The sequence below is a fragment of the Lolium rigidum genome, chromosome 6, assembly GCF_022539505.1.
Source record: "Lolium rigidum isolate FL_2022 chromosome 6, APGP_CSIRO_Lrig_0.1, whole genome shotgun sequence".
Lineage (NCBI taxonomy): Eukaryota > Viridiplantae > Streptophyta > Magnoliopsida > Poales > Poaceae > Lolium > Lolium rigidum.
The window spans coordinates 252842772-252869257 of record NC_061513.1 but is presented as its reverse complement, the minus strand read 5'-3'; the positions used below and the strand labels follow the sequence as shown (position 1 = coordinate 252869257).

The window sequence follows — 26486 nt, the reverse complement described above, 5'->3', positions numbered from 1 at the left end:
CCTTCATCTCACATGGCAGATCGTCACTCTTTGTTTCTTTGGTATGGGCAGATCGATTCAGGGTGTAGTTGTTGATCTTGGGGAGTTGAGTCGGTATTTTTTTGTTAGTGAGGTAGAGTTCGAGTACAAGAAAATATATTTGTTGACAATACCGAGCGCGTGACGGAGGATGCGACGAATGCAAGCGATGACGAGTAAAGAAAGAGATCCCCTGAAACATCGAACATAAACTAAGAACCTAGTTGATGTATTCCTAAGGAGTTCGATCGAGGATATATGGGTTGTAATGCAATACCATCGCTCGTCTTGTGTCATTGTACATGTTAGGTTGATCGACAGAGCCGTTGGCCCCGGTTCATCGATGATCTTGTGAGTAGAGTACACTGCGGGAGGTTAGGTATCTACATGGAATCATTAGTGCGGCAACAATGCTTCCCCTCCTTGCTCTCCCGACGTCGTCGACTCACCAATCATGGGAGGACGCCGACGGTGGTGTTCAACCTCACCCTTTTTCACTCAATTTTGTTTACTCGTCCCCACCCCCTCTTATTTCGACCCTGCAAAAAAGATTTTGTTTCTCGAACGAGCTTCTTACCGGATGATTATGGGAATGGTTAACGCACATCCGCGTGTCTCCTCGTGTGGGCCCTTTTCTTCTCTTCCCTAATTAACTGCCACGTTTCTCTCTCTCCATGTCTTATCTAACCCGCAACGAATTTCTCCTTTCTTTCCTGTATAAGATAAAGAGCCTGTGACCGGAGTTGGAAGTGAAGGCCGACGACCGTCAAACGAAATGGAGGCGGTGACGCCGCGGCCGTTCACGGAGGAGACGGCGACGGCGAGGATGGGCCGAGCCAGAGGCAGTGCACGACGTAGAGGCGGCGGCGATGGAGGCGAGGAAGAAAACTTATGGATGGGGGTGGGGGTGTCTGGTGGTGCTGGAGAAGAAACAAGACTTCTAGTGCTAAAGCGATGGCCGGGGCGGTGATAGACCGACGAAGGTGGCGGTTCGAGAAGGGTGGGGCGGTGAGGTGGGGGCGGAAGGCATCCAGAGTTCGGCGGCAGCGGTGGCACTCTTTTCCCCTCCTCTTTGGTGTCGGTGGTGGTTTTGGCCTTCTTCTTTCTCTCATCTCCGTTCCGGCAAGAAAAAGTTAGTATTGGCTGTCGAAATTTTAACCGTCCAAAAGACAGGTGATCGTAAGCTAGCACACCCCTAAACCCGCGTGCATGCAACCACGGATAGCAAATCACACTTCACAACGTACCTCCATAAATGGAAAAAATCAATTTAGTCAAATAGCTTGATCAAAGGTGCAATTGCTGGCCTCCCTACCCTAGTTCGTGCATGGCTCCTCCATTTGGGTATATCCAAGTCTCATCCTGTTCTTTCCTATATTGAAGTAATAATCTAAGGAATGACTATTATTAATGCCCCTAAAATACGATGGAGCCAGCCCAACTATCAGGGTATTTATTCCCTGCATACAAATAAATTAATATGAAGAGCCGATCCCATTATTTTTTTTAAAAAAAATAGATTCAGCCAATGTTGCCAATGCAGTACATGTATTGTACTTTGTCCATCTAAAATAGGTGTATCTTTAACTAAAATGCATCTAGATACATTGGTATTTAGATGAAAGTGAGACACCTATTTTTTAGACGGAGGGAGTATTATATATACTACCCTAGTGTACATGTATGCCATCTCATTTGCAACCATGGAAAAACAACCGGGATTTATTATAGTCTAGCGTGATTTATGTATTGGAGTAAATAACTTGGCTGCCCTGAAATTAGTGATACCATGCCGTGATTCATGAGTCAACTTTAATCCGCTGATTTCTGAGCCAATGAATCTTAGTTTTAGGAAATATATGATAATTATTCATCACTGTAAAAAAAAGGAAGGGCTGATTGATTGGGCAGTGAAAAGGAAACGCAATTAACGTGGGATTATCTTTATCTTGCTATGCTCCTTTGCGACTCAACACCTCAAACTCCTTCACGATTTCGTCACGCCGCCACCCACCCAATACCATCCGCGCGTCCGCCATGGAGCTGGGCGCCTCCGTCACGCCGCAGTTCACGACCCAACTCGCTGCCACGGCGCCTTCCGTCGACCTGGGCTCCCGGCGCCCCTCCGCCTCCCTGCCTCGATGCACCAGCTGTGGGCAACGGCCCAAGCAGCAGCACCGGCCGACGCTGGAGGTCCTCCTCCACGGCGTCCGCGTCCCGCCACCGTCGAGCTCGCCGCAGCGAGGCAAGGAGGAGTAAATGGTGGTCGCTTTCCCGGCCGCCGGCGACCTCCTGGACAACCTCCCCGAGCTGCGGACGCCGAATCCGTCCCCGACCTGCTGCTGCCTGAGACCACTCCGTTCCCGCTTCCGTCGGCCACCTCCCCAACCTGCAGCTGCCATGTGAGGCCCCTCTCCTCCTTTCTCCTTCATGAATATTCCTTGCAATTTTACTTTTTTTTTTCTATTTAGATGAACTCCAATGGGCATTGCTAGCAGATGCGATGCAGCATGGTGTACTGGTGTGCAATGGTTGTGCCGTTTCTTTTGTGCTGGCTGGTGAATGCGTGGTTTCGTTTGTGATACTGCCTTGCTTCTGATTGTTGTAGAGAAAATGGAAACGGCTTGCTAATTGATTGAACAAAATGCAATTCCGCTCTTATGCAGTGCCTACTTTCAATTCTGGATACAACTTCAGGTCTCTTACTTACAAACACTAGTAATCTTGCACGCGTCTGATACGAACTCAACAAAAGTAGGCTGCAAATATATTATTGTAACTGACTAAAGGAAGAATGAATCAATCTGTCAAGCTAATGCCTTTGAATGGGTCACTGGTAGCTATATCACTGCCACAAAGTACAATTGCAGTGCCTTCTTTCTCAGGATTCTACCTAGCTTTACTGTGATCCCCAAAAAAAAAAAAACTTGCTACGAGTTACTCGTAGTCTCCAATGTTTCTAGTTAGCAAAACAAGTAATAAAGGCTTCATCAGAATTTAAATGTTCTCTCATTTCTTGTGGCCATCAGAAAATAATGTATCCATAATCTGTAATTGGCCTGCTAGCTTCTTGTTGAATCACATACCATTATGTATGAATCCAGTATTATTAGAAATGAGATGTGACAACAAAAGTTAGTCAATACAAACCATGTATATAAAAATAGTTTAATGAAAAATATGCACTAGTAAGCACCAAAAAGTGATAGTGGGTCTAATTCCCTTCTACAGAGTTTGTAGATGCGGACACTGAGATAAAGATCTCTATTTTCTATAAACATTGCTGCATTACCACGCATCTCCAAAGGATCTCATATACGCGGAAAAAAAGATAGTGGATCTCATTTCCTTTCTCCTGTACATTCTTCTCAATCTCTCATTGCCATTGTCCACTTATGCATCATTGGGGGCACTCTGAAGCGTTAGATGCGGTTGTGTGGTTGATGTTATATGGATCCAACCCCTTTCGTGTTGTTTATATTAGTTTAGATGTAAAATTGTTTTGGAGCTTATATTTGACGGGAAGAAAAAGTTACAATTGTTGTATGGATGTCGATATGCTATATGTATGTTGTGATAGTGTTTTTAGCACTTGGTACTAACGCTTGCATGGTCTGATGATTAAGTGGATCAGTCCACCAATCTCCTGGAGAAAACCTTCTATTTTGTCGTTTTAGTCGCTAGTCGCCATATTAGCTTCAGTTGGTGCAGAATTTGATGGACAAATAATTAGGGATCAAGCGGGTAGGTTTTCGGATTGTTTGTGTGGCTCCAATTGCTTTATCTGGGCAAGTTTTTTTGGCGAATGACAAATTTAATATTTTTCTTTGGCGAATGACAGATTTACAGTCAAATAGCAGTGCTGCTGCACTATACAAATTTTCTTTTATGATTGTTGCTTCCGTGTGAGCCTCTAATATGGATCTTGGTTAGATGTTTTTGTTGGTTCATCTTGTTGTAGAATCTGTCCCTATTTATTTTGCTATTGTAATGATGCAGACATCAAGTAAGAGAGTTGGTAATGAACGCTCACAAGGCAGAGTCTCCCCATCACGGCAGGACCTCAATACCCAGTTTGCAGGACCTCATGCTCTAGACTCTCGACAGGTTGAGGCCGCCAGTTAGCACGTGAGGGCACTCAATACCCAGTTTGCAAGGTTAGGAACTTCTCTGACTGCTATAGCTTGCCCCGTGTCATATCAATTTGAAATTTGGTGTTCTTATATAATCATTGTCCTCCCATTGTGTTTATTATTTTCAATCTATTTTCTAAATAACCAACTCCTTATTCATCACATAAATATTTTTATATTTAGTTAATGCTGTATTTTTTAAGATCCTGATGTGAATATAATTTTTTAAAGTTGCATTATCATCGTTCATGTCATGTATTCCCTCTGGTGAGATGTAAGAAACACTCACCTGCATGTTTATTTTAAACTTTGGGAGGACGGCATCAAAGATTACTTATCCCATGCTTTTGAAATCATGGTAAGGTCCATGAGCTTGTAATATACTTTCTGTGTTTTAACATTGCATAACTAGAGATCTGATATATTCCTGTCACCGCTGATAAAATGTATCACCATCAGAATCAGCTTTGTTTTGTGCATGACGTATATGTGTAGCATTTATGGATGTTAGGATCCTGGTATGCAAAATATAAATTACTCACTGAACTATTAGGTTTTTTTTTGAAAAAAATAGATATCAGCTGTATTTTGTTTTTAGATCGATATCAACCATGTTATACTACACTTAGAGTATGTATATCTAACTTCCATATTTCAATTTGTAAGACGGTAAAGTTCTCTTCTTAGTTTTCATGTTGACTAAAACGGTAATAATGTGAAATCATGTCACATGGGGAATACACTATAGCAGGCGGAAACCCAAGCCAACAGAAGGACAGCATGCAGCTTAGTTTGGATCGGAATAGGAGATGTCGAACTGGATCATGGACATGTATCAAGTATGGATTCATCCTAGATTGATAGTTTCACATCATAGTAGGATTAGAATTCATAAGGTCTTCTTTCCTTTCTTTGTGCTGCAATCGCCAATATATAATTTCTAAGGTTGCAAAACAATTAAAACAACAGAAAATGCAATATGACATAATTTATAAGCATATGTAGATGGTAGGTAGTACAAAACAACTGTCTATTTTACATGTTTGGTGCCTCAATAGCTACTTTGCACAAGTGTAACCGCTTTGATTTTCTGAATTTTGTCTGGTGCTGCTACTGCTGCAACAAGAGAGTAAATCTAAACTGATGGTTTATCATGCTTCATATGTTTCTCATGTGTTCTTTATTAGTTAACCAGAATCAATAGCACCACATAAAGCTAAACTAACGCTTCGATTTCACATTATTATTTTACTTGTTGACCTTGACAATCCTGAATAAAATTGGCTGGTACTTACGATTTTTTTTTGTAGTATCTTCCTCTCAATAAATACTGATGTTACCGCTCATGTGCAGAAAAGAGGGACAACAAACTGAAAAGGAGGTACCGAAGAGGAATCACAGGGATGAACTTGAGGAGCGTGAACGCAAGCACTTTTCATCCAAGGATAAGTCCTCTGTTGGTAATACCTCTAGGTCAATATGTGCTTTCTCTCTCGTCTGTAGATATCGTGATTGCAATATCCATAACTTCTCTTCCATGATGTTTGTCTTTTGTTGTTGCCTTGTACCTTTGAATTGCAATTGATAAACGAAACCTTTTTTTCTTGCAGACGAGAGGGACCAGTGAAAAAGTGTAGGCATTTTCTTAGAAGGTCGGTGAAACTAATTAATGCTATAGCAAAATCTGTTTGCTGCTTGTTTATGTTCAAGGCAGCATGAATATTTACTCTGTTGGCAATCACAGGTTCAAATGGGATGAGGATAAGATAGTTCCACGGAAACTGATGCAACTGTCTGTGACGTGGAAGGCCAGAAGTGATGATGAAAGGTATGTTTACTTCTTGCTCAGTAATTAATAAACCATACTTCTCCAAAATGTTGATTAGACTCTGCTCGATGTTGCATGGATGGGATTAACTGGTACATCTTCTAACTGCACTAATAAATTGCTTCGTGGATTGGGGATGAAACTGTTCCTTCTATGCCATCTACCATAAAATTTGGTATTGGGTAACATGTTACTACACTCCCAAGCATGCTCAGTTCATTCTAGATGGGATGTGTTTACATCAAGTTACAAAATGGCGAAAAGAATGATGCACGGACTATCTTGAAATTTTGTTGAGGGTCTTGATTTTTTTTTGGGGTACACGGCTATTTATTTGGGCCTTTTTTAGTTGAACTGGTTATCTCAGTTTATTGTGGTTCACTAGTTCTTACTCATATAATTGCAACTTCCATGCAAAAATGACGATGATGACACTGAAGCTCTGATCGCAGAGCGCAAAAGGATTAAAAAAAGAAAGAGCTGAGGATATGCTTAGAAAGATGTTTTCTTCTCCCTGTTATCATTTTGAGGTGGCCTTTTGTCTTTAGATCTAAAAATTAATGATAAGTTCTTCGTCCCTGTGTTTTCTGCAGTACCACCATCAAGCAGAAGAAGAGGCCAAGATGAAGGAGGCTAAGCTGATGCGAGGAAACCCACTAATCAATATGAATAACTCGGGCTCCTTCTATGTGAACAGAAGATTTAGCGAGTGATTTTTTTTGTATTATATGCCTTCTTTCGATGAATGCTCCCTTGCAGGTGGAGGCCAAGACTCAAACGGTTCATGAACGACACCATCAGTCATGATTTCCACCGCAAGTTTTTGCATAGGTAAATGAAATGATTTTTATTTATGCTTTATGATGTCTAGACGTGTATGTCATGACCTCCTGGAAAGAGCTTGCGATGTTCCAGTATTCTGAAGATCGATAATGGCAAACTGTAACATATTCCTTGTCTGGATGGTGATATCTTTACCCGACTAAAGAAATCCACTGCTTGTATATAACTGATGTTGTGTCATAACTTTTGTCTTTATTGGTATGTACTATTTTAAGTCTTTGATATGTTTCGTAGCCACATTTATCTGGAAAGTAAGTATGTTTATGTGGTTGCGCAGCAGTGTCTTGTGTTTATGTGGTTGCGCAGCAGTATCTTTGGTAAGTATTTGTGTTTTAGCTCAGTTCGTTGAGTGCTAGAAACACTGATTAACTTCTTGGTCTTCTCTTGGGAGAATGTTTTTAACTGAACTCCGTAGTTCCTTCTTTGTTTGTAGTTCTTGCTTTTGATCACTTTCCTATTAGGCTAGAAGTATAGGTAGTGAGAGTATAACTTAGTGAAGTGGCGGGTTATACCCTCCAGCCTATATTTCTCTTGTCATCGGAGTCGTTGTGCTGCTCGGGGATTGATGTATCTTCCTAGCTACGCGGTTGGCTGGCCACATTTCCAGGGGCTAGTCGGAGATTTTGTCAATTGATGTTCAGATATTGTTGCTTGTTATCAAATGAAGTACTCCGTAGCTTGTTTTCCTATCATTTTTTTTTGTCTATTCTGCTTTGGCTTCACCGTTTATCTATTCTTTTTTTGCTATGTTCAAACTAAACATCTATTTGTGTGTTGGCCGATCTCATGAGCAACATGATTTTTGGTGAGGCTTCGATCGAATTTGTTTTCTTGGCTTGTGGTTCTTCCTATTTGATTACTGTCTGATTTGTGGCCACTATAAAAGTAGTTATAGTTCACTCGAGCAATGTGGCAGGTTACCCCTTGCCTCTGTTTCTCATTTGAGTTGAGTTATTGTCTTGCTCGGAGATTGATACCATTTTTCTCCACTGATAGCTGGTCACTTGTTTGGAGGGCTGGTGTAGGGTACATTCCTTTTCTCTCTGTTTAATTGGTTAGTGTGCATAGATTCGTGTAGCCGTGGAAATTTAGCTCATTGCTTGCCATCTATGTTGTAGCTAAAATTGACTTAGATGTACATGAATTTGCTGCATGATCCTCTCATTGTTATTGCAGTATAGCATTGTTCCTATCCGTTTGTCTTCTGAAGACTTGTTTATGCTGCAGCTTAAGATGGCAGATGAAATGGTGATTATGTGCCTTTCATTTAGCTAACGCAACTGGCACACATGCTAAGTCGGAATTGATCTCTTTTGTTTTTTATGTGCTTCCAGAATGACTAGGAAGGTGAATCACTAGTCGCTAGTTGTGGAGAAGAGGATGAAGTCTTGTGGCGAGAGAAGAGCCATATCAATTATGTTAGTCATGGCTTGGTTGTTCTCTAGTTAGTCTTGGTTTCTCGTTTCCTGATGTCCTGAGTTTTACACCTTGTCAATTATGGATAAAATATGATGTTTAGTTTCTAGCTTGCAAATTTATACTCTAATAGCTAAAAATATGCACTTGATTTGGTCATATATATGTTCCTCGGTAGGCCAGCAGAATAAGTTTGGGTCTTTTAATAACATTTATTTGTAGAGACATACATTACAATAGCAGGAAGTGCACTTGGTGAACTACAGTACTGTTTGTCATGCATTGCTACAGAATAGTGCCTAATATACAATCATGTGCTCGCACACATTACAACCTGCTATGTAGAAATGGCCTTAACCTGAGCCTGGCTTATGTTTGATGCTCTAAATGTTGTTGATGTATATGCAACAACTACTACTTTTGTATGTGCTTTGGTCTGAGAGATGCATGCTCCAATTCATTTTTAAAGTTTGCAAATATGGTTTTCTGAATTAGTGATGTCTTGCTGTTGCAGATGGAGCACTAGAGGAGGAATGTGTGGGCTCTGCATTTTTCCTTATGTCGGCAACCTGAGATTCTATGGATCATGTTCCACATTGGATTCTAGTTCTCTTGTTTCTAGTTGGAGCCACACATAAGATCTTCTGCAATAGTTCTTGGTTCTTGAATCTAGGTTATTAATTTAGTACTTTTTTTTTGTCTGGATTCATTATAGAATACTTTGTTCAATATGTACCACAAATGGCAACCATGATCAGTGCAGGAATCTAGGAAGTAACTGGATAACTCATATTTTATTTCTTCTTGAGAAGTAGATCATTTTATACAGTAGTTGATAAGAATGTGGGATTGGCTTGTCTATTGCTTTTCTGGTTGATGTACAAGCTTTTAGTCTTTTCTGTGTGCTGAGCACTTCTTAATGCAGCTCTCATTTATTTTAGCCTGTCAAGCCTATTACAAGCTTCAGATGCCTTTTTGTTAGCAAAGTAATCATTTTTTTCCTTTGCTAGTAGACATATAGATCTGGTGTTAGCATGTTCACTTGAAAAGTTTCAACTTTTAAAGCCACCTTTAACGAATTACATTATTTGGTCACGTTATATATAAGTAGTGTTTGTATGATGTGCAAGTGATTTTCTTTTTCTTCCTTTATGAATTCAGGGCAAGATCTCCAGTCATCTCTCTTTGCCACTAGTGGATTTTGGGTTGTATCTGCTCCACATTGAGATTTATGGTGGTCTCTATCTTAAAAGGTGGGTCTTTTTTCTACACTTCTTTGGTGCATTCCAAACCATGGAAGTGAATGCAATTTTGCTTGTTGCTCGTCTGAGTTGTGGCCGGGATTGATGTGTAGTGTGCCAATATATGATATTGATGCTAAGACATCTATGTTAGTTTGTACATGGTTTCTTTTTTGCACTTGATAACAATTACCAGTACTGAACATATAGCCCATGTCTATATTTTGGTCAACAACCACTTAGGCTACAATTTGTATATTTCTCAGCGAGAACCTTGGGCTAGAATAGATTATCATGAAATTGTAGTTTATCTCTTTGCCATACGAAGCGTGCTTGTATATGGCAGGGATGACCAAATTATATGGAGAAACCCTCATGTTGTTATTTCAAACGGTGTAGGTCTCGCTGGTGGAGAAGGAGTTGGACCGGGTGATGAAGGATGTACCGAGCAGAGCACCATCAAGGTGGGGCTCAAGAACCTCATCAAGGGCCTCGCAAAGAAGATTTAAGTCACACTAGCAGGCTTGTTGGAAAACATGCTAGGTGGTACATTGCCAACACGTGTGAATGTATTCATTTGTATCCAAATAACATGTAGTACTTGTGGTACATATAAGGTGTATGTTGGCTTATGTATTTAGATCCAGATTTTGAGTTTGCAAACCTATGTATGCTGGCTTGTTATTGCACTTGGTGATTTATATCAAGCCTGTGTACTTATATCCCCAATGGTAACATGTATGCACGTATGTGTAAACTCATTCCATCCCTAAAAGAAAAAACGGAGTCCCTAATGATAATGTTTTGTGCACGTGGTCAAAACAATTTCTTAGCTGAACTGCGGTGCAGTTTCCATGGTGAAATAAGGAGAGAACTTTTCCTTATGTATTTTGATTTGAGCAATCCAAATACTATTTCCATCATGGAAAAACCAAGTAGGAAAATCATTGATGGCAAAACAGAAGCAATCAAACATGGGGCGGGTGATCATTTTGCTAGTAAGATATGGAGTGATTCCTTGAAATAGTTGGGCTAGTAGTAGTAGGCATAGCGTTGCCTCAAAACAGTAGGGAAATCAATCAGTAGGCATGATGCACGCCAATTTCTTACATTAATTGTTTACCTGACCACCTTAATTGTTTACCCGACCTTTTGCATCTTGACCGTCAAAAGAATCAAAAAATTTCCCGAAATAGGTAAAAAGCATCGACTTGACGAACCGGTACGTGCCAAGGAGCGCAGGCGGCGGCGGAAAGAAGCCACAAAACCCATCTAGGGTTCTGTCCTCCTCGCCGGCGATACCGTCGGTCCGTTCCGCCTCCGGTGGCCTTGGCCTTGGAGGTGTGGCGGACCACGGTCCCTCGCCTGCAGGGAGTTTCCGTTCTTAATTTAGTTTGCTTTTCAGTCTCTCTTTTGGGATGGTGAGGCGGCGGCTACATCCTGAAGTCAGAATAAGGTCCTCCCCGCCCTATCCTCGCTCCGGTGGTGCATCTAGCGCTGACGGAGGGCGCGTGGAGTTGTGTGCCCATCGGATCCCCTGGGATCCGGTCGGTTTTCGTGTTTATTGGTGTGGTTTCATGATAGTCTCTTCCAATCTACGGTTGTCATCATTGGCGATGGTTACTGCTCTGGTGCGCTGGTCCTTTGGGACCTTAGCACGACGACTTCCCATCTGTTTACTACAACAAGCTCTACTACGACAAGCTTTGCCTGACTCCGGCGATGGAGGGGCGAGGACAGCGGCGCGCCTTCGGCTCATGCTAGTGTTTGTAGTCGTCGCTAGGTGGTCCGAGTACCAATTTGTAATTTTCTTTACTTTTTGGCTTATTTGTACTACTGTTGATGATTATTAATAGATCGGTGGATTTCTCGCAAAAAAAAAAGAATCAAAATTTTCACCATGGATTTAATTTTCTTGAAACCTTTATGTCCGGGTAAAAAGTTCCTAAAGATATGGAGTGATTCCTTGAAGTAGTTAGGCTAGTAGTTCCCTAAAGATATTGAGAACAATGTGTAGTAGTAGTAGGCATAGCCTGGCGTCAAATAGTAGTGAAATCAATCGGCAGGCGTGATCCACGCCAATTTCTTACCTTAATTGTTTACCCGGACACCTGCTATGTTAGAGATACATGACTCTTTGCATCTTAACCGTCAAAAGAATCAAAATTTTAACCATGGATTTAATTTTCTTGAAACATCAAAACCTATCGCTGATGGAAACAATCTCTTAGCGGAAATGCACTGCAGTTTGTATGGTGGAAATAGTAGAGAATTGTTCTTTGTGTGTTTTCCTTCGAACAAACAAAATATTGTTTCCATTCATGGCGACAAACCTAGCCTCATCATTTTTAGTTACTATTGGAAACAAGCATGGGACAGACTAGATTATTTTGGTAGTATTTCCTTTGAGATGGAGAAATTTGTGGAATCAGCATTTAGGGGCGGACAACAATCAGTGTGCTACTAGCGAGAGTCTGGGGTCAATTAGCACCAAACCATGCATGAAGCATGATCACCTTAATTCCGTGTCTTGATTTCGGGACTGATTTCATGGAAGCTATTATTAAGATGACATACCCATATGATCGGAGAAGGAAATCGGTAATCATGCCTGATTTATGGAGGTGTTTCATTTGACAAGTCACGCCAGTAACGGGAGATGGGATCCATTGCCTTTGAAAGACGCCTTCTGTGGAAAAGAGAGTAATCCGTGGAAGCAATTATAAGGATGGTATCACAAAAGGCAATCATCAATCATGCCTGATTTAACACGGGAGGTGTTTTATTTGGCAGGCCACAGCAGCGATCCGATCCGCGTGCTCTGCGACATGTGAGCCGTCCATCCCTCCCTCACATGATTGATCTCTCTCCAGCTGCATATGGATGGGAAAAACAAAAGAAGGGCGGGAAATAAAAAAAGTGGCGCGGAATTTTTTTGTACGAAAATTTCTACCTTGACCTCCTCCCGTCTATAAATATAGAGAGGGATGTAGCCAACGCGTGCGTCGTGTGTGACGACTTAGACTTTGACTCTTGCTCGGAGAGGAGAGGAGAGCGACGGAGTGCAGCTGCTACGACAAAGTGACCTCCCTATGGAGGAAGATGCATGGGTCGCCAAGGCAACAGGGTCTTGTGTGAGATAGGTATTTCCTCCTCCGATATACGACCTGGTGATGGAATCTTGATTATGTCTCGTTTTGTTCGGTGCTAAATTCTTACGGAATCAATTAACAATAGGCTGGACCTGAGCGTGGATGCGCACCGTACGTATTTGTTCCTCTTCTCGGAAGGGATCAGGGTGGCCTCGGCAGCACCAGCGTCTTGCATGGATCGACGCCGGACGTCCGCGCGCGCCGAGTACATAGATCTTGTCACGCGCCGATGGACGAGAAGCAGGAAGTCAGGTAACCACGCACGCACGCGTGCATGCATGCCTATATTTCTTCTCACGGGAAAAACAAGCAAGCCTTTTTTCGTAATTAAGAATTGGTCAGTTTGAGATATTAAACGGCAATCAAATTGAGGTAGTGTTTAAGGAAGAAAGTTCTATATTTTGAAAAATGTTCCACCTACACGATCCTTGGTTCAGTTGAGAGATTGCACCCCAGATTGCTTATGCGCTGAGTTAGAAAGCACATAATCGATAGTATAAGCTAGCGTTGCTGGAGCCAGCCTGGCACTCATGTTTCTGCGACTCGAGTCCTTGAACTCGGTCTCTCTCTGTCTACATCCGCCGCCTCAGAATCTGGCACACATGTGCGCGCGCATGTCGTCGGTCAACCAAACGGACCCCTTGCATCCATGCGCGCGTGTATCAGATGACGCACTGATCAGATCGTCCGATGGAGAGATCCGCGGGCGGCGCGAGAAAACAAAACAATAAAATCACGCGCTCATAATAAAAGAGGGATTCGCAACAAAAAAAAAAGATAATACAAGAGGGAGGTAACAGACCAAGGAACGAAACGTTAATAAGACACGCTTCTTTCTCCCTTTCCTGGTCGCGATAGAAAAAAAAGAAAGTCGTCGGTCCTTGGACCCCTGCATCCTTCAGCTCGCGGGAACAGGCGACGGCGCTGCAAAACCTCTATGCATAGTCGTCTTTCACCCTAGCTTTTATGCTCAACACCAAGGTGGGCCGTGTGGGGTTGGCCCTACATCTGGCAATCTCGGAAAAAGAAACCGACATCATCCCGAGCGGCCGTATTCTCATCTGAACAAAGATGAAGAGGTGGCCCTGTAGAAGAGGTAGGGACGTGGACGAGACCATGCTCCCGAAGAAGAAGAAGCAGAGGATGGCCGAAGCGGAGGAGATCGTGCGCCCGGAGAAGAAGCAGAGGACGGCCGACGTGGAGAAGTCGGCCTACCTGATTGTAGGCCACGGGTTCGTGAGCCCTGCCTTTTCCGTGTTCAAGATTGAACCTTACACCGACGGCGGTGGCGGCGACACCCCGGTGAGAATCCCGCGCCGCCTCGCCCGCCTCAAATGCAACCACAACATGTCTTTCGTCCCCTTCAAATCGAAGGACCGCCGGTGGATCGTCGGCGTCGGCGGCTGCTCAACCGATAGGCGCCGCTACGGCCCGGGGACCATCATCTTCGACACCAGAAAGCAGTCGGTGATCCGGGGACCGGAGCCCAAGTCGGTCAAGAGCTACCCGATCCTGCTATCAATCGACCACAAGATCTACGCCCTGGCCCGAACCCCCTCCGTGGTGGGACCGCTGAACTTTGTGCCCTGGTTCGAGGTCCTCGACCTCTCGACTGCACGGGAAGTCGACGGCCGTCTAACCAACTGCAAGTGGAGCCGCCTGAAGCGGCCGCCATTCTTTCCCTGGGAACTCACCCCAGGGGATTACATTTGTCCGCCCAGCGTTACCGTCAAGTCCTACGCCGCCGTGGGCTCCCGCATACTGGTGTCCGTGACCGGGCATGTGGGCACCTACGCGTTCGACACCAACTCCAACAGGTGGTCGACGGCGGATGACAAGAACTGCCTACCGTTCGTCAACGGAGCCATCCCGCACAGCCCTGGGCTCTTCCTCGGCTTATCGAGGACTGCAAAGGCCATCGCTGGATACAAGATCAATGTCGATGGCGCTAAGCCGCTGTCTGTGGTTGAGATTCCGGTCGTGTCTAACTTGGAAGATGAAGACCTGGTTGTGCACAGCTACAATTTCCTTTCCCCGGGGATTGAAAGGGGCTTCGCTTGATGAGTTGTTGGAGCGTTGATGAAACAAGATATGCCCCACACCTCCGGGCGCACATCAGGGTGAGGACGTACAAAACAGATGATTTTGTGGAGTCCCAAGGAAAATTACTGGTCGTCAACAAGCACTCGGATGCAGGTTTACAAGATCCGCGATTTGATCCGGACACTAGATGCGCCCTGTCCGGCTAGCGTGGTCTCCATATGATATGACTGAGTAAGCCCTTCCGATATATGTCCAAATTGCATAGATTAGTTAAGAACAAGTACATAGGATTCTGAATTTTCATGATAGTTTCTCACACTTTATAATAGATTAGTTAAGAACAAGTAAATGGGATTCTGAATTTTCATGATAGTTTCTCACACTTGCCCTTATAATATAGCCCTTTTCACCATAGACATGGATTAGCAAACAACCATGCTGGGGCACTGGGCAGCAGATATATGATTCAATAATGTGCGTGTGATATTGTGACTTGAGAGTTGAGACCAGCGTTTGTGCACTACTGGGCTGCAGATTTATAAATAAATTGGAGCTACTGTTACTGTACATTAATCTGGTGTAGTTATTTCTCAAGTCTGAAGTTGATAGATTCATATTACAGTCTGACTTCTGATCAAGATAGACAACTCAATTAATTCATAAACAGCTGTTAGGCTTGACCTCTTGAGTTGCTGGTTGCCAAACTCAAGCAAGAGCACAACTACGACACTGTTTTTTCAATCGCTGGACTAGTATTGAGGTAATGTTTTCTGGGAGAATATTGTAACTTGTAAGCCCTAGGAGCTGGAATCAGTCGATCTTTTCTGCAGATAGTGATTTGGTAGACAGTAACATTAGCTCTGTTCTTATCAACATGCTATTGATTTTCCTTTGTGTATATACATGCTAGATTTATTTCCCTATTGCACTGAATTCTGGAATTAAATTGTCGTACTTCTTAAAATCACTATATTTACAACAATAATGATATCAGTTTGGTGTTGCATTTGTTGGTTCCTTTTTTTATATAATTGAGAAAGTTTACTTTTTTAAAGGGCAATTGAGAAAGTTTATATAGGTATATACAGACAGGGATCCAGGGAGGCCAAGAATTTGATGTGGATATTTTGTCCATACGTATGCTCCACCTGTACATGCACACAAATACAAGCTAACTAGCCACGCATGCTTGCAGACATAAATATCTATATGATGCAAATTGTCCGCAGTATGTGAATAGAGATATAAATTGGGTTCACAGACTCACAGGGATCGTACAAAATAAAATTGCAAATTGACACCATTATGTACAAGCTGCATTCCCAGGGGATTGGTCCATGAGAGGAGGCATATTTAAGCCAGGGGAGAGGGGCCATTGGTGGTCAAAGGCTGGCTGGCTGGCTGGCCGTGTTGTGTTGGGGTGGCTGCAGGAGCTCGGGCGGATTGGCTGATGGCTACTGCGGCTGCGCGTGGCCGGCGGCGGGGTGAAGCAAGCAGAAGCAGCTGGGGAAAGCGTGCTCCCGCCCTGTGGATGGATTGTGTTTACTAGATTTAGATGTGCGCCTTGGCGCACGATCCCGTGAAATTTGAGCCAATTTACATTCTATAAAACGACAACAGAAATAAGTTCGAGAAATGACTCTCAATATTACATTCTATACATATAGCTGACACATCCATATTGATCAATTAATGTATCGAGAGAATACATTTTGTACTGGTATGTTTATAAACGCATCAAGAGAACAAAGTTTAAATGATATATAGACAGACCCCTGAGAGGTAATTCTAGTTCTAGTAGGATCTCCATAAATATATGTTAACTCGCGCAAGCTTACTAACTAACAAAAAAAAACTATAACATAACTACGCGGATCAGAAAAAATCATGTAAATTCTACGGTAGAACCCAGGAATACAAAACTCGGTTTGCATAGACGCAAAGGAAACATGAAAATATGAGCAGCTACTGGCGAGCCAGTCTGAAACATAACACATATCGATAAATCATGTTTCAGGTACATAAGTTTTCTATGGGGAAATAAGCCAGGGGTGTGTTATGCACAAGAGACTATAAACTGTAGGGTAACCAACAAAATATAGATGCAGCTCATCATAATAGCACTCCTTCCGAAGAACTGTCATCTTCACTGGAGTCAAAGTTCAAGTTGCAGGAAATGTACTTATTTGATTTCTAAATCTCCTTGGTTGCTTTGAATCGTTGAAGGTCGCAAGTAGCCTTGTCAGTTACAATAAGAACTGAGTCAAGATTGCATTTATGATCCGTGTCTCCCAGATAGTCTACCTCCTCATGCTTGCATAAATCGCATCTGAAAGTATTCCAGAACCTGCTAAAATGTTATTTGCTTGTCTTTGTCAGTCACTTGGTGCAGGAAAACATTAAATATAGCTCTTCGTTTTATTCAGCTGTTTACTAAGTAGTTTAATCTGCTGATCCTTGTCGACCACTTGCTTGAGTTGACATACATGAGTGATCAAAGTTCCAGAGAACATCGCTGAAAACTCAAATCCAGATTTAAGTTTTGGAAGACAAAAAAAAGTATCATAATCAATTTCTACAAAGGAAATGAACTGGAATCATGAGTGATACAAGTACCATAGAACATGGCTGAAATCTCAAATGGCCAGTTCAAATTTCTGAAGATAAATAAGTAATAATATCAGAATCAATTTCCCAGCGTGCAGATTATTTAACGAAAGCAATATGTGACTGGAAATCCAGAAATTGAATAGTATTTCAATAGGAGAGGGAAACAATAGAGTTCAGACATCATGAACAATAGGAACAACCAGAATCAATTTCCCAACGTGCCGATCAAATGTACACCATTGTCGCACATCAAATGTCCACCATTGTCACTACCTAGAAGCATTGATAAATATATGAAACAGTGGCATGATAACGACCAAGACCTCTCATCTACAGACGATGCCATCAAGGCAGTACCATACCAAAGCATAATTTTGAGAAGAGGGAATAAGCATGAACAATTTCACTATCTAGAATGCATTGAAAAATATATAAAACTGCGCGAAAAGGACTGGGGCCTCACATCTTCGAATGATATCATGAAGGCAATAGCATGCCAAGGCAGAAAGACAAAACTTTGGTCATGGTGCATTTTAAAAAGTGACGTTTAAGATAACTAACCTACATTTGTGGTTTCTGGTGCTTCTCATGGATGAGGCAAAGAGTGGCTTCAATTGCTGGATTACATGGACACTCAAATATTGTGCCTTTATCGATTTTTCAGGTGAGGGGAAAAGATGCTGCAGTTGAACACAACCAATCATCACTATGGAACTAAAACCATACTAAACAAAAGGCATGATACCGAGTAGTTTACCTTTTCTTCGTTTTGCAGCAATGGCACAAACCTATCAGTCATAAATCATCACTCAACAGTCACTGAGTTATTCAGCAAGAGCATCAGCAAAGCTCCATCAAGGCCATCAGCTAAACTGAACCATAAACTTCAATTTTTATTATACCTACATTTGTGGATAGTAAGCAAGCACATTATTAAGATCCTTATTCTGATCTCCTCAAACCGCTGGACTGCAAGTGAATGGAATGAGATAACAGTATAACCAAGAAATGGCTGACTGATCGTAGTAAAATAATATACTAATGCACCAATAGGTGTTTGAAGGGAATTAACTGAAAATGCATTGAGTTGTCTGTCTATGAACAAATTAATAGCAAGGAAATGTTTTGTCAGGGAGATATAGCTTTATCTAGCTAATCCTACGCGAATCAAAAACACGTTGACTTTCGGAAAAAAAAATACTTCTGCGAGATTTCAAGTCACCAAGCACAGCCACTTGCTCTGATCCAAAGGAACGATTCAAGTGATGACATGATTAAGCGCGGAACTAAGTCATGTGAGTTCATAACAAAGTAATGGAATTTGCGTCACAGATAGCATGCACGAAGGATGGAAGTATGGAACTACATCTTGATCATGCTCAGTAACATCATAATGTGATGCGTATGCATACGGCAGTGTGTCCCCATATATATTCTTATCCCTCAGGAAATGAGAAAGGATCGCTTAAATCCCAAACCAGTAATCCTCGTTGTTGAGGCTGAAAGCATCAGGTTCCCTTCCACAATAAAATGGGTGGTCCTTTCCATCCCAGGGGTCACAAACAAATCACGCAGGTATATCATTTATCTGATTGTCTGTACCAATTACCATACAATGCAAGGTGTGGTTGCAGACTAAAATTAATAAATTTCAGAAATAGGAGACAGTGCATATACATGAGTGATGATCAAATCGAACAATTCCTAGAATTAAACAACAAAGGTTACCACTATATTTATGCCCTACATAAGTTACCGATGCAACGCAGGTACCAAAATCTAAAGCTAGCATCCAAAACCTTTGGGCTAGTTATACTGAATAATTAAGGGGATTTGTTCAAACTAAACAGCACCAACAAAACAAAACATTTTGATATAAGCTAGGAATATAAGACTGGAAGCTTTGGAGAAAACCAAAGACAAGCAAGCAAGCAGCTACAGAGCTACTTAAAGTTTTTTCCGAAAATTAACAAAGCTTACAGATTCTTATATATACGAAGAAAGGGCGGAGAGGCCATTGACTGATTAAGAAAGTTCACCTTTTAGCTGATCGTCCAAGTGTTGGTAAATTCTTTAAGCTGCTTGTCCTTCCCATTCAACCGTTTGTCCTTCTCATTCAGTTGTTTCAGATAACACTCTTGTGACAACTTTGTTGGCTTGTCATAGTTGTAATAGTATCTCTGGCGGCTGCATATACCCAATGGCCCGTGTGGCGCAGCATTTTCCACGGCCTCTAGCTTGTCCATGCGATGGCTGGACAGCAATACGCTGCCAAAAGTGTTGGCGAGGTGTTTCAAGGAGTAGATCGAAGGTTACATTGGCCACCAGTTTGCCTTGAGAAGCCACGCTAGTCTCTTACTTTAGTTGAGGAGGATGCAGTTTCTTCAGCCGAGGAGACATATAGAGAATCATTAAAGTTAAGTGATTCATTTTGTATGAATAAAGGTTAGTAACATCATGAAGTTTAAGTAATAGGTTAGGAAATGTCTAGGATGATTAATAATCGTGAATGTATAAGAACATGTGTAGATAGGAGCCCATTACCCTGAAGTCATAATGGGCACCACAAGGAATCTAATAATTTTAGGAAGTTAATGGAGCCAAGAAGCCGCTACCAATCAGTTTGCACATTTTGTATTTGGCATAACCATCTCAGATATGTGTGACATGCAGATTATTCAAAGGGATATACATACCAAATTAAGGAAAAAAATGTAGGACATGTGGAGCATAGAAGAAAAAATGATTACATCTAAGAAACTTGTAGATAAACTAATAAGAGCAGATTGGCAGCAAGTTCTGTGCATGGTCAGGGGCAGAGTTTTAGCCATCTAGTACTACCTATAACATGAGGTGGGCACTAAACGGAGGCAGCTTGTAAACGTATGGTTAGGCAGGAGGAAAAATATTTAATGAAATTTTTTAGGTGCTTTGGACAAAGCATTACAGATCGCCTAATGCTGAATAGCGCCATCACAACATTTAATAGAAAAATAGATGAGTTGCATGGACAGAATAGCTACCTTGTCTATTTTGAGAGATCACCTATGAACACGGGTGTGCCTCCGAAATGCGATTGAAGAGCAGAACTCCTTTGGGCACTTGGTACACTTGCTGAGCTACTTGGGGGTGAGTACAGCCACCACCCTAGGATTTCCTCATACTGTAGAAATAAACAAATAAATTAAGTCCGCTTTCAATTACTGTAACATAACAGATACATGCCTTAACTAACTGCTAACTTATTCTGAACAAGTAAATGACACAGTCCAAACATATATGTAATGACAACAAGAACAACAGCAAAACTATACCACTTGTAGGAATAATTTCTCAAATAATCTTATTTCGACCTCCAATGGCTCAACTCCGGTCGATAGCTCAGCAACCCAGTGAAGAACGCCCTGAACAAATTGCAAACCAAGCAAACATATGGAATATTTTTTCAGTGTGTCTCAAGTCCCTAGCTAGGTTTGTCTAATTTGAATAGATTCAAATGATCATTTACCTTAGGTTTAGAAGTCTTTGAGGGGTCATACTCAGCCCAAATTACAACAATTTCATCCGGATTATCACCATAAATGATATTTATGTGTTTTATCAGGAATGCATACCTTGTAATTAAATAGAGAAGTACCATGTTGTAAATATGCTGATTTACCAGGAGTTAGCCCATAGTAATTAAATAGACAAGTACCATCAATGGTAAAGTAATTAAGATCGATGTTCTCAAAACAAGACCAGTAGTACTAAATCAATTACCTTAGCTGGGAAGATTTACCAAGAGCTAGCCCATAGTAATCTATTGAATCCTTAAGGGAAAAATCTGTTCTCAATGTAGACAGTTCCCGAGAAAGGAACCTGTAAATAGGTAGCACATAATAAAATTATGAAGCACGGGCATAAGGTAAAATGTATAAAGCATCAAAGATATAGTGAACCTAAATATTTCTGCTACTATAAATCATATTGCATTCTTCTGAATGAATTTTAAGAAAATTCGTTCCAAGATATGGTTAAAATACCGACCTGGAAAGCATATCAGGCCTATGCTCTGACTATCAACACCGAGAGGAGATGCCATCCAAGCCCTACTATCAATCTGGAAGTGGTACCATATAAAAGTGAGTTACAAATAATGGTGTTCCTGGCAAAATCGTGAGGCTCAATCATGATTTTATCCAACCAACTTTAGACTATGATATCATATTCAACATTAGCAATAATTTTTTTTAACTAAAGCAAACTTTCCTATTTTCATATGGTCAGCTGCATTGTTTTAAAATCTATTAGTTGCAACATATCCTCATATGTGATGGAATTTCTAGTGTTTTGTAATTCTTCTTTAGGCAAGTGTAGAATTTCAATGGGTTCAGTAAACTGCGACACATAGATATTCATATCTTCCATTCTATAAGCTTGTTTATAAAAATAGATTACCAATACGTAGGTAACCACACTCTATCAAGTAACAAAAAAAGGCTAAATGCCAAACATACTTCTGTTATATGGTTGAATAAACTGGTACCTTCATCTCCGAATGGTACTCCCAACTAGGAAAGCATCAATATTTGGAGGACACATCAATATACTGAGCAGAAAGACAACCATAATCAAGAACGAATTTACAATGTAGAAGAAAAAATGAAGATGGAAAAAAGGCACATGAGGGCTGTAGCACAACCATTTTCAGCATCCCTCTACCCACAAGGTAACACTCTTACAGCTTCAGAAAAACTGACACAAATGCAGAATGAAGAAGAAGGCCTTTACCTGGGTATATGCCAACAGTACCTGCTCCTCGTACCAATCGATCTCCAGGGCCTAGGTTCCATGCAGATATCAACTCCTTGAACACATGGATGTTGATGCCGATGCAATTCCAAGAGCTGATATGTAGGTTCACCTCTTCCTTCCGTTGCTGCTTCATATCGTCCATTGTTCCTTTGTTGAATAAGAACTGGAAGGACAACGTCAAAACAACATTAAAACAATGTGAAGTAGACGATTGTCACTAATTTGGTGCATAACAATGGTAAACATAATTCTCGATAAACATATTTAGGAATTCTAAGTCTTACCTACCAAACTGTGCATATGGCAGATAAGTAACAAAATTAATTTTCAGTTGAGACAAATACTAACATGGCACTACTGCTGATTGACAATGATTGTAAGCAAAAGGCCCCCAATGGAAATAAGCTGATTGACATATACTAACATGGCACTAACATATTTAGGACAACTTTGAGAAATTAAACTACATACGTACATGTAAGCAAAAGGCCCCCAATGGAAATAAGCTGATTGACAATGATTGTACCTTCATATACTTGTATAAAATGGAATCGAATCAACCTGTGCCAAAAATCCCAAGAGATCTATAACAATAATTGATTCTTCCTTATATTTTTTCCCTAAATAAACAGAGCAAGAAGGAAAGGATTAGTGGTATGATCAGAACCTAAATATACACTACGAAATTAAAAGAAGCATACGTATATGCTAAGAGAAAACAGAGAGAGAGTGAGGACCCTGTAGTATCTAGGGAATGCCATGGAGGTGAGGGAATCACCTGCGTCCACCCCGGCAACCTCCACCTTTTCCCGTCACAAGGGGTTCAGAGAGAGAGAGAGAGAGAGAGGGAGGGAGAGAGAGAGAGGATGAACATGCCATGGAGATGAATTGACGGGAGGGCAGATTGAGGGAGAACCAGACCGCTCGAGGGAGAGACGCAGAGAAGCTGCCAAGCAGCGGCCACCTGCAGCTCCTCCCGTCAATTTTTGACGATGCGAGGTGGCGAGAACGAGCGGCGACCTGCGCTCCGTCTCCCAGCCATGGAGAGTATGACGAACTCAACCTCATCTATGAGATGTAGTGGAGTGGCACTGGATTGGTGGAGGAGAAATATGGGATGGGATTGGGGAGCACGGACCAAATAGTCTCCCAGCCATGGCAAATAGGCGAGGCGATTGGGGAGCACAGGCGAGGGAGAGGATTGGGGAGGAGTTGGGCGTGACGGGCGGCGGCTAGGGTTCCTCGCTGGGATCCTCCTTTTATACCGGCACGGTAAAAAAATGGACGGCCATGATTCTCTGAAGGTAAAATCTAAGGTCAGTCAAATCTGATTTAGGTGGGTGCCCCATGAGGTTGCCTCTATTATACCTTTAGATTCGCGGAAAGGGGATAGGCAAGTACGAATCCCGCGGGCGCGGGTAGGTGACGACGTGGATGGACTGCCCGCGCACACTGGCACGCACATTAGCCGGTTTTTTGAAAAAAGCCAGCTTTGGCGCCCGAAAGTTTTTCTTCCACAGACTGAGCTTTGTTTCTAGACGAGGAATCGTCTAGACGACACATGGAAGTGTGTCGACCGATATTCCTCAAAGGACAGGACGTCCATTAAGCGATTGCAATACAAATGCATGGTTTCAGTGGAATTATTATTCTTCCACACTAGATCAAATTCCATTATCACGGAAATAACGGAATGACAACCAAAAGCAGCCGAAGGAGCTAGAATAGAAAAGTAAAGCGCCGCATACCGCTAGCGTTCAAAGGAGCAAGCTTCACGAGTTTTTAGGAGTGTAGGCAACAGTGACCCATACATACAACCAAGGGGGGGAAGCAGCACACACAGCTGCTAACAGCCGCTAGCAAAAGCAACATGCCGCCGACAAGTTTGGAACCAACACAACGAACAATCCGCGGAAACAATTGCGAGAAATTGCTAGGTATGGTTGTGGCTCCAATTGATTTTGCCACCGCGCATGTGAAGAAAAGATGATGTATTGTCTCATCCTCATCACAAAATTGGCATTTTGTATTTCTCGCTCAAACCTTTTTTTTCATGTTATCTTTTCTTGCAATTCATGCGATTTTAATGGAATAATGAAGTTTAAAAAATCTCGTCCGATGACCAAGATGCATTGATAGATAAACAAAGTTGTGTACAAACCCGAAAGGGAGGCACGCATGAAATCACAACACCACACCCCTAAGAGCAAACCTCCTCCTCGGGGAATGGGCAACAAAAACTCTGGAAAGATAGGTATAGGATAACTCGCATTGCTCAACTGTGGCAAGGAGTGTGTTGAAGTAATCACATATTATCTTGACCATGGCCGCGTGATCACTGCACCATCAACCATAAGGCTATGGACATATTCTTCTTTTTCCTGTAGGTGGTGTTGGTACATTCACTACGGGAAAAAAGCTCAGTGCCGTGCACGGGTCTTTGCCGTGTGCTTCCAGCGCCCTTTGCCGTGCGGAAGTTCTTTGCCGTGCGCCTCGCACACGCCAATGAATTCTTTGCCGTGTGGCTCCGGGGCAACGCACGGCAAACAAAAAGCACACGGCAAAGAGCCAGCACAGCGCTCGGCAAAGCATCCCCGCACGGTAAAGCAGCCAGATGGCGCACGGCAAAGAAAACCCCGACGGCAAAGAGGCCACGAAGGCGCACGGCAAAGATGCATGCACGGCAACGACGGCTTTGCCGTGCAGGCCAACCCTTTGCCGTGCGTTTTTGCACGGCACGGAGTACGGTTTCATTTCTTTCCCTTCTTTTGTAGTATTCATATTTATATTAATACTTATATTTGTTGTAAAATTAGTTTTTTCTTTTTGTAGACTATTTGTTAGTGTTACTTAATACAATCTGTATACCGATAAAACAAGTAATCTACATCTTCGTCGACCCCTCCCCCAACATATCGTGGTTTTGGAGCAAATTAACGGGGGTTCGGTGTCCGCTAAGTGTTATCGCCCCCACATATTTGGTGCAATTTCTTGCAGCTTTACACCTTACACGACACTTCCAAACATATTCTAGGTCCACATGAAAGTTTTGGTGGCATTCCGGTGCTCCGGCGGTCGTTCCCCCCCGATAACGGCGGTCTACGTGCCTCGGGGGGCTACCCCCTAGATTTCACCGCGCGAGGTTCCACCAACATACTTTTTGATAGGTTTAGTTTTGTTTAGGCCATATACACATGGAAAGCTAGGTTTGACACACTTTGGCACACTATAGCCACCGGTATACCCGCAGCGGGACACTTCAGCCTACAAGTCGAGGAATCTTCCAAGTGCTGTCGCCCGAAAGAGAGGAATCTCACACATGGGAGCTATGCCTTGCACCATTTGGTGAATCAAACCTTCCAACACACTTTCAAACATATCCTAGGTCCACTTGCTAGTTTTGGTTGCATTCCGGTGCCCCGGCGGTCGTTCCCCCCGATAACGGCGGTCTACGTGCCTCGGGGGTCTACCCCCTAGATTTCACCGCGCGAGGTTCCACCAACATACTTTTTGATAGGTTTAGTTTTGTTTAGTCCATATACACATGGAAAGCTAGGTTTGACACACTTTGGCACACTATAGCCACCGGTATACCGGCAGCGGGACACTTCAGCCTACAAGTCGAGGAATCTTCCAAGTGTTATCGCCCGAAAGAGAGAAATCTCACACATGGGAGCTATGCCATGCACCATTTGGTGAATCACACCTTCCAACACACTTTCACACATATCCTAGGTCCACATGCAAGTGTTGGTGGCATTCCGGTGCTCCGGCGGTAGTTCCCCCCGAAAACGGCGGTCGCGTGCCTCGGGGGTCTACCCCCTAGATTTCACCGCGCGAGGTTCCACCAACATACTTTTTGATAGGTTTAGTTTTGTTTAGGCCATATACACATGGAAAGCTAGGTTTGACACACTTTGGCACACTATAGCCACCGGTATACCCGCAACGGGACACTTCAGCCTACAAGTCGAGGAATCTTCCAAGTGTTATCGCCCGAAAGAGAGAAATCTCACACATGGGAGCTATGTCTTGCACCATTTGGTGAATCACACCTTCCAACACACTTTCACACATATCCTAGGTCCACATGCAAGTGTTGGTGGCATTCCGGTGCTCCGGCGGTAGTTCCCCCCCGAAAACGGCGGTCTGCGTGCCTCGGGGGGTCTACCCCCCTAGATTTCACCGCGCGAGGTTCCACCAACATACTTTTTGATAGGTTTAGTTTTGTTTAGGCCATATACACATGGAAAGCTAGGTTTGACACACTTTGGCACACTATAGCCACCGGTATACCCGCAGCGGGACACTTCAGCCTACAAGTCGAGGAATCTTCCAAGTGCTCGTCGCCCGAAAGAGAGGAATCTCACACATGGGAGCTATGCCTTGCACCATTTGGTGAATC

General features: G+C 42.6%; 1 long non-coding RNA gene and 1 pseudogene across 1 annotated transcript; one reads left to right on the top strand and one right to left on the bottom strand.

The window, feature by feature from the left end:
- The first annotated feature begins 2055 nt into the window (after positions 1-2055).
- On the top strand, positions 2056-8884 carry LOC124663958 (annotated as a pseudogene).
- An 11938-nt stretch (positions 8885-20822) lies between these two features.
- Positions 20823-21340, bottom strand: LOC124667659. Its single transcript, XR_006991357.1, has 3 exons — positions 21314-21340; positions 21047-21145; positions 20823-20898 (listed from the first exon to the last, which is right to left on the bottom strand). It is a non-coding gene; the product is annotated as an uncharacterized LOC124667659 (long non-coding RNA).
- Between the last annotated feature and the right edge of the window lie 5146 nt (positions 21341-26486).